Below are 10,000 nucleotides of genomic sequence, written 5' to 3'. Positions count from 1 at the left end.
GGACAAGTCAATGGATAATCGACCTTCATGAGAGTCAACTCTTGAACCAGCTCTGACAGAAATCCTTTTGCTCATGTAAGAGGAGAATTGGCGACAAGGTGAACATGACAAACAGTGACAGACTGACGTAGAGACAGAGAAACGCACGTAAACACCTTTCCCGCACATCCATGCAAGATGGTCGACTTTGTAGCAGCAAGTTTGACAGGAATTCTTGCAACTGAGGAGGAAACTGCAATGACAAACTAACTGTGACAGACACCGAGATGGACAAAGAAACAGACGGAATATCTCCCTTCATGCACATCTATGCTTGATGGCATACCTCTGCACTTTTGAAATCCCTTCTGGCGTGTGGGAGGAGCTTGTGTGACCATGGCAAGCGTGAAAGGACATACTGACGGACAGACAGACAGGTGGGCGGGTGGACAGCCTGACAAACAGGCTAACAAACGAAATAACACGAAAAAAAACAAGAAACTGGTGGACACTGATATAACATAAAACTGGTGAACACTCAGAGAAAAGAATATAAAATTGTTAAATCACTATAATGCACATACACGTTACATCTCCAAGTCTTAATTGTTATTTAATACTGTCAAAAATGCATGTGCTTATATTTTAACGGTACATACACACACACACACACACATAATGTATATATGTATGTATATATTTATATATACACACATACATATACATACATATAAGCATATCTATATGTGTATATAATATTATATATATATATATATATATATATATATATATATATATGTATATATACATATTATACATACATACATACATATATATATATATATATATATATATATATATATATATATATATATATATATATATATATATATATAGAGAGAGAGAGAGAGAGAGAGAGAGAGAGAGAGAGAGAGAGAGAGAGAATGCTTTATGCTTTATCCCTCCTCAGTCCTTAGAGATACAGGAAGCCTTGCTGAGGTTTCATGCCATGCATTTTGCAACAAGAGACACGAAGATCCACACACCACACACATTGTTCTCGTTCCACGCACAGAATAAATGCCAATGGCGTGGAAAAACACGAGGCACTGTTGAAGTATCGTCTCGTTTCTCCTGCTGAATAAATTTCTTTGATATAGTTTACCAGATATCTGAATGTCCTAGTGAAACAATAAAACCTGATGAATATTAAGATACAGGTTGTATAAACACACGTGCAAACACACATACACACATATATGCATATATATATATATATATATATATATATATATATATATATATATATATATATATATATTTATATATATATATATATATATATATATATATATATATATATATATATATATATATATATATATATATATATATATATATATATATATATATACATATACAAATATTAAGAAATATATATAACAAATCTAATCAGTACATATACAAATATTAAGAAATGTTGCAACAAATCTAATCTTCCTTTCAATTCCTTCCTCTCTTATTTCAAAAACCCACCCTATTTCAAAAATTTTAATAATAATAATAATAATAATAATAATAATAATAATAATAATAATCACTTGTATTTGAGTTCAAGGACACAAGAGCAGAATACCTTTCAGGTATCTTACGCGGACATGATGAGGCAACCACCCACTATTACTATTATTCCAAATGCCCTTTCAAAATAATTTTCTCAATTTTCGTCAATTCAAATTTGGGGGAAATTACACTGCATGGGGTGGTGAGGATTCCTTTGAACGCAAACTTGACTCATGGCTACACTGAAATACGCTCATATATAACTTGACAGTTAAAGGAAGAATGAATTTGTCCCATTAGACTTCACGGAAACCTAGAAATCATCAAGATGGCTACATATAAGGAATCCATTTTCCTAATGAAATCCACATTATGCAAAAAGAGGTTGACTTATTCTAATGCGAGATCATAGGAAAGGGACAGAATATAAAATTTAGGCCAAAGACCAAGCGCTGGGACCTATGAGGTCATTCAGCGCTGAAAGGAAAATAGAGTAGAAAATGTTTGAAAGGTATAACAGGAGGAAAACCTCGCAGTTGCACTATGAAACAATTGTTAAGAGAGGGGAGGAAAGTAAGATGGAAGAAAGAAAATATGAATGGAGGTACAGTGAAATGAACGAAACAGGTTATTGCAGCTAGGGACCGAAGGGACTCTGCGAATAACCTTAAATAATGCCTACATTGCACCGCGTGAGGTGCACTGACGGCACTAACCACCTACGGTAGACAGATCATAGGATTTATTAGGCTAGCGTTCATATGGTTCAAATGTCGCGTGTAGGATTCTTCAGGTTTGCAAGCTACGATTAATCATCATTAAATTCGTTTTCACATCGTGAACAGACATCCTACAGCGGGTTTGGTGTTATACTTATATACCTCCCAGGTATTATTATCATCATTATTATTATTATTATTATTATTATTATTATTATTATTTTTTATTATTATTATTATTATTATATTACAGGATTTTGAGCAAATAATTGTACCGTTTTCGACATTATTTTATTTTTTAATATACCCCTGAAAGTACATTTTTACCCCCGTCAATGTTTTCATATGAGTATTTAACATTGAATTAATAAATATATATATATATATATATATATATATATATATATATATATATATATATATATATATATATAATGGCAGAATACGTTGGCGCAAGCGGTCACAGCACATAAAGGACAGGGTGACAAGGAGATAGGCGGTTATCAAAAGGTGATATATTTATTGCCGACGTTTTCGTAACAGCATACTGTAGTTACATCATCAAGGTTAAAAGAGAAAACGGACACAAATTAAAAATACATGGAATATAACTTTGACTTTAAGAGTCTCGACAAATTATACAAAACTTGCATTAAAACAAAACAGTTTAAAAAGCACCTGCTAGACTAAAAGTTGAAGGCTGAATGATTTGGAAAGGATGGAGAAAGCGAAGAAAACCGGCTCAAGCCAAATACAACTGTACAGAGGTGGTGTGAGTGTTTGTTCAACTTGGGCACTAACTGCTTAATAAATAACGACTCTAAGATGAGCAGTTCATGTAAACGGCTTGTTTGGCCCAAGACAGAGAAGTCAGAATAGTTAATGCTAGTATTACAAATTTTTGTGTGACTTCTGATTTTAGAAAGTGTATAATACTAGCATTAACTATTCTGACTACTCTGTCTTGGGCCAAACAAGCCATTTACACGAACTACTCATCTTAGAGTTGTTATTTATTAAGCAGTTAGTGCCCAAGTTGAACACTCACACCACCTCTGTACAGTTGTATCTGGCTTGAGCCGGTTTTCTTCGCTGTTTCTCCCTCCTTTCCGAATCATTTAGCCTTCAACTTTTAGTCTTGCAGGTGCTTTTTAAACTGTTTTGTTTTAATGCAAGTTTTGTATAATTTGTTGAGACTCTTAAAATCAAAGTTATATTCCATGTATTTTTAATTTGTGTTGTTTTCTCTTTTAGCACTGATGATGTAACTATGTTGTTACGAAACGCGTCAGCAATAAATATATCACCTTTTGATCACCACCTATCTCCTTGTCACCCTGTCCATCTATATATATATATATATATATATATATATATATATATATATATATATATATATATATATATATATATATATATATATATATATATATATATATATATATATATATATATATATATATATATATATATATATATATATAAATATAATATATATATATATAAATATATAAAATTTTGTCACATTTTTTCACAAATATTAAGCTACAAATGTCAATACATAAAAATTCCAATGTATTATCACGGACGAACGTAGCAACGATAATAATAAACGACTGACCTGGGGAACTTTTACCTCAGAGAGAGAGAGAGAGAGAGAGAGAGAGAGAGAGAGAGAGAGAGAGAGAGAGAGAGAGAATTTGCAGTAATGTGAACCTGGAGATCCCTGAGGTGGTAAATATGAAAGAAAATCAATTGGATCCGGTTTCTGAAGAAGAGGAACCCCATTATTCCTTCTCTCTCCCCGTTTTTATTTATTTTCCTTCTTTGCCTTCCTTCCATTCGTGGATTACGGAATGAGGAAGAAATGACGAGACAAAATATGCAGGAGAATAATTAATTTTCAGCCTCGGTCGCAATTAAACGGAAAATTGGCCTGCCAAATCTAATTCAATTGAGAGAGATACAAAAAAAAAAAAAAAGAGAACACAGTACTAATTGTGAATACGGATTTATATGAACTGAAATAAGAAAGACTCTAGTGCAAAGAAATGAATTCAGAAATACCAAGAGAATATATTTTCCTTAAAAAGACATTCTAGCATAAAAGGAAGGGTATCAGTGATCACATCCTTTGAGACAAAAACAATTTTAAATAAATAAAAGGGAGATAATCCAGTGCTAATTGTAAATACGGATTTATATGAACTTAAATAAGAAGAGACTAGTGCAAAGAAATGAAGTCAGAAATACTAAGAGAACACATTTTCCTTTAAAAGATATTCCTCATTGGGGAGGTTGGGTACAGTTCTCAGCTAGCACTCTGCTGGCCCCGCGTTCGGTTCTTAGCCACGTAAAATAAATCTAATCCTTCGGGCTTCGGGCCAGCCCTAGGGGAGCTGTTAATCAGCTCAGTGGTCTGGTTAATCTAAGGTATACTTAACTTAACTCTAGCATAAAAAGAAGGGTATCAGTGATCAGATCCTTTGAGACAAAAAGAGAGAGAGAGAGAGAGAGAGAGAGAGAGAGAGAGAGAGAGAGAGAGAGAGAGAGAGAGAGAGGTCCAGTGCTAACTGTAAATACGTATTTATGTGAACTTAAATAAGAAAGAGACTAGTGTAAAGAAATTAATCCAGAAATACTAAGAGAATATATTTCCCTTTAAAAGATGTTCTAGCATAAAAAGAAGGGTATCAGTGATCAGACCCTTTGAGGAAAAAAAAGAGAGAGGGGAATCCAGTGCTAATAGTAAATAAGGATTTATACGAATTTAAATAAGAAACAGATTAATGAAGAAATTAATTCTAAAATAACTGAGGAAATATATTTTCCTTCAAAGGCACTCTAGCACAAAAGCAAAGGGATCACTGATCATATCCTTAAAAAAATGTCTTTTTTAACTGAAAATGGATATTAAACACTCCAGCAAATCACAGTCTGGGAGGGAATATTAGTGACGGCCCTTCGAAATGCACTCCAAGGAAATGAAATATTTCCTCTCCCCCTCCAACATTATATGCATTTCGCAATGTTGTCCTACTGGGAACGAAATTTCGAGATTCGTATCTCTCTCTCTCTCTCTCTCTCTCTCTCTCTCTCTCTTTCGGGGTCAAGGTCAGATCGGCCGGTCTTATGCAGAGGACTTTGTAAACCAGATGACCTGATTTCGAAAATATATCTTTCAAAGTCATCAGAGAGAGAGAGAGAGAGAGAGAGAGAGACATTTCAAGCACTGCACTCCATTAAGTCTTCAGAATATATAATATAATACTGTACATAATCCATTAATGTAAATAATTATATTATATATATATATATATATATATATGTATATATAAATAAATAAATAAATATATATATATATATATATATATATATATATATATATATATATATATATATATATATATACACACATACACACACACACACACACACACACGAAGCCTATGGATTATAATTCCACCTTAGGTGTATGTAATTCTAGAGACGGAGTGATCTGGATATTAAAAGTCATTGGTAGCTTAATATTTGTGAACAAAAAATGTCACGGTGTATGTGACAAAAATTATATATTTATATATACATAATGTATGTATACTGTATATGCATATTTATATATATATACACAACTAATACAATAAAGTTCGTTTATAACGTAGCCTACAGGCTTGTAACGAGTTCAGGCTTATTACGAATGAAAGTGAATTCCCAGTCCCAATTCAAATAAATGAACTTAAAATTGAAGGTATGTAACGAATTACTTAATACGAAATCAGGTATATAAAGAACTGTTTTGTACGTACCGGTGACAGTTTTTTAGTAAAAAAATACCTGTTGTAACGAAGTGATAACTTTACCGTTAAACAAACATCAAACATCTGTTATCCCAGTGAAGCAGAAGAATTAATACGCTGTGTTACTTTCTCATTTAAAATTTTTAAAGAAAAAACTGCAAACATAACTTTAATAATTTTGTTTTAAACATTACAATACATATCAAGTTCTTAAACTAACAATAACTTTTATTGAAAAGTATTAGAAATCTTGATACACTCAGGAGGATCGATACTTTACCGTCTGAATTTCATTCTGCGTCAAAACAAGGGAGGTTATCCAATCATTTCAAGTACCTCCTTTTATAACGAATGATGCCTATAACGAATTGCAGACAACAGTCCCCTGGAATTCGCTATAAACGAACTTTACTGTGTAACTGATCAAAATAGGAAAGCTAGTGTCGCACAGCAAAATGTACCATAAAAATTTAATTTCATTGTTAAATGCTATATGAAAACAAGACAGGCCCTTCAAGGATACCTAATAAAAAAATAATTTCGATAACTATCCAAATGTTTACTTACAAACCTATAATAATAATAATAATAATAATAATAATAATAATAATAATAATAATAATAATAGCCATGTGTGCGGTATCATGTCGAAGGCCTTCTTGTAGTCAATCCATGCCATGCTTAGGTTGGTTCTCTTTCTCTTACTATTCTTCATTACCATTTTGTCTATTAGGAGCTGGTCTTTGCGTCCCTACGCTTCCTTCTGCAGCCTTTCTGTTGGTGGGGGATGGTGTTTATATCCACTAAATGTATGGGGCAGAGGAAAACACCATCAGCTTCCTTTAAAATACAATGCGCAACTGGAATACAGTACTTACAAGCTCTGGGATAAGACTAGGAGAGGTTAACATCAGGAGAGGGATCTTTCAAGGCGACTCACTGTCCCCATTACTCTTCGTAGTAACCATGATTCCCAATAAGTGCTGCAGAAGATGGATGCTGGGTACCAACTCAAGAAAGGGGGCAACAGAATTAACCATTTGATGTTCATTGACGACATCAAGCTGAATGGTAAGAGCATCAAGGAAATAGATACCCTACTCCAGACTGTAAGGATTGTATCTGGGGACATCAGGATGGAGTTTGGAATAGAAAAATGCGCCTTGGTCAATATACAAAAAGGCAAAGTAACAAGGACTGAAGGGATAAAGCTACCAGACGGGAATAGCATCAAACACATAGATGAGACAGGAGACACCTGGGAATAACAGAAAAACACCAAGAGATGAAGGACACGATCAGGAAAGAATATATGCAGAGAATTAAGGCGAGACTCAAGTCAAAACTCAACGCCGGAAACATGACGAAAGCCATAAACACATGGGCAGTACCAGTAATCAGATGCGCAAGAGTAGTGGAGTGGACGAAGGCTGAATTCCGCAGCATAGACCAGAAAACTAGAAAACACATGACAATAAACAAAGCACTACACCCAAGAGCAAATACAGACAGACTGTATATAACACGAAAGGAAGGAGGAAGAGGGCTACTCAGAATAGAGGACTGCGTCAACATCAAGAGCAGAGCACTGGGGCAATATCTGAAAACCAGTGAAGACGAGTGGCTAAGAAGTGTATGGGAAGAAGGACTGATAAAAGTAGACGAAGACCCAGAAATATGCAGACAGGAGAATGAAAAACAGAACAGAAGAATGGCACAACAAACCAATGTACGGACAGTACATGAGACAGACAAAAGAACTGGCCAGCGATGAAACATGGCAATGGCTACACAGGGGAGAACTCAAAAAAGGAAACATAAGGAATGTTAACAGCGGCACAAGATCAGGCCCTAGGAACCAGATATATCCAAAGAACAATAGATGGAAATAACATCTCACCCATATACAGTAAGTGCAATGAAAGACGAGACCATTGCAGCAAGAACCGGCGCTTGCTCAAAAGTACAAAAAGAGGCATGATTCAGTAGCAAAAGCCCTCCACTGGAGTCTGTGCAAGAAACACTAGCTAGCTTGCAGTAATAAGTGGTACGAACACCAACCTGAAGGACTGATAGAAAACGATCAGGCAAAAGATCCTCTGGGACTATGTTTTCAGAACAGATAGGGTGATCCGTGCCAATAAGAAGTTGATTGACAAAATCAAGAAGAAAATATCAATATGTACCATGGGACACAAGAGTAGATGAGAAAGAAAGAGAAAAATTGTGGAAAAAAAATTTAAGTATCAAGACCTGAAAATCGAAATAAGAAGGATATGGAATACACTGGAAATTGTACCCATCATCATAGGAACACTAAGATCCCCCTGAAAGGAATCTGGAAAAACTAGATGCCGAAGTAGTTCCAGGATTCATGCAGAAAAGTGTGCTACTAGAAACATCGCACATAGTGAGAAAAGTGATGGACTCCTAAGGAGGCAGGATGCAACCCGGAACCCCACACTATAAAAACCACCCAGTCGAATAGGGATGACTGTGATAGACCAAAATAATAATAATAATAATTTATTAATGTAAGAAAATAATAATAATAATAATAATAATAATAATAATAATAATAATAATAATAATAATAATCTATTAATTTATTAATGTAAAATATAATAATAATAATAATAATAATAATAATAATAATAATAATAATACACAAAATAATAATAATAATAATAATAATAATAATAATAATAATAAATAATAATAATGGAGAAGCAAATCCACAGTTATGTATATGTACACATATTTAAAGATAAAACAGCATAGCTAGCTTTCGGGAACTTGTTCGGTTCCCCTTTTCCATAATAATAATAAAAATTTATTAATTTATTAATGTAAGAAAATACAGATACAGACACTGCAAAATCATGCAAAAGCAATAGAAGAAGAACCACCCCCCCAAAAAAAAGACAAAAAATAAAAAGCCGAACACATTTATGAGAGAGAAAACTCGGGGAGAAATACAGAAAATGCAGTCAACGGCCACTGGGGGTTTTGTAATCAGAGAAGGAGGGTCTCGTTAACGAGACAGACCTGTCACGTTGCTAGTTGACAGTCTCACTGTTTTTACAAATCTCTCTCTCTCTCTCTCTCTCTCTCTCTCTCTCTCTCTCTCTCTCTCTCTCTCTCTCTCCAAAGGAGGCTTTCTGCTTTCTCGAGGCAAAACCAACCTTTTAAGTTTGTCATGAAAAAATATTCGATAGATGATTTGAATGGAAGACTGAGATGATGTCGACGCAAGTACAGGAGAGGAGATAAATTAAAAAAAAAAAAACATCTGACAAACGAGGAATGTGGCTCTTGTACCTTTTATCATAAAAGCCGAAGGATAAATGTAATTTATATTATGTGATTTACTAAGACTTTACAAAAAAGGTTTTTAATAAATGTGAAATTATACTTTATAAAGGTATGAATATTCATGCAATATTCTCTGTAAAGTCTTTTGTAAAGGTGTATATGCCTTTTGTAAAAATATGTATATGTAAAAAATGTATCTAATGTATATGGATTATAGATGGAATAAAGGATTCAATTTCAGTAAATAAAAGGTATGAATAAAGTGAGATGAGAAAAATATTCAGAAATACGAGAACACACTGAAACAGATCGTAACAGTTCGGGTTGTATTTCGACAGAGTACTAGAGGACATGGAAAATGTCAGGCCTAGGAATGTCGAGGCTTGAAGTCTAAATCTCAAATCTCATCAGCAGTGCCAATTATCTGTAACTCTTTATTTCATTAAAAAATATATCAGCATTTTCAAAGTTATTCTTTAGAGATACTGACCTTGGAACGAGCCTCATCACCGAGAGGCTTGCTCAGAGGACGAACTTTATCTTTACTCTTTTAAAACTAATCCTACTGTATATACAAAGTAGGATTTGTATTTACTTTCACGCTGCCTAAGGGAAAGCATACTTTTT

Source organism: Macrobrachium rosenbergii, chromosome 44, assembly GCF_040412425.1.
Source record: "Macrobrachium rosenbergii isolate ZJJX-2024 chromosome 44, ASM4041242v1, whole genome shotgun sequence".
Lineage (NCBI taxonomy): Eukaryota > Metazoa > Arthropoda > Malacostraca > Decapoda > Palaemonidae > Macrobrachium > Macrobrachium rosenbergii.
Note: the sequence above shows the minus strand (reverse complement) of the source record.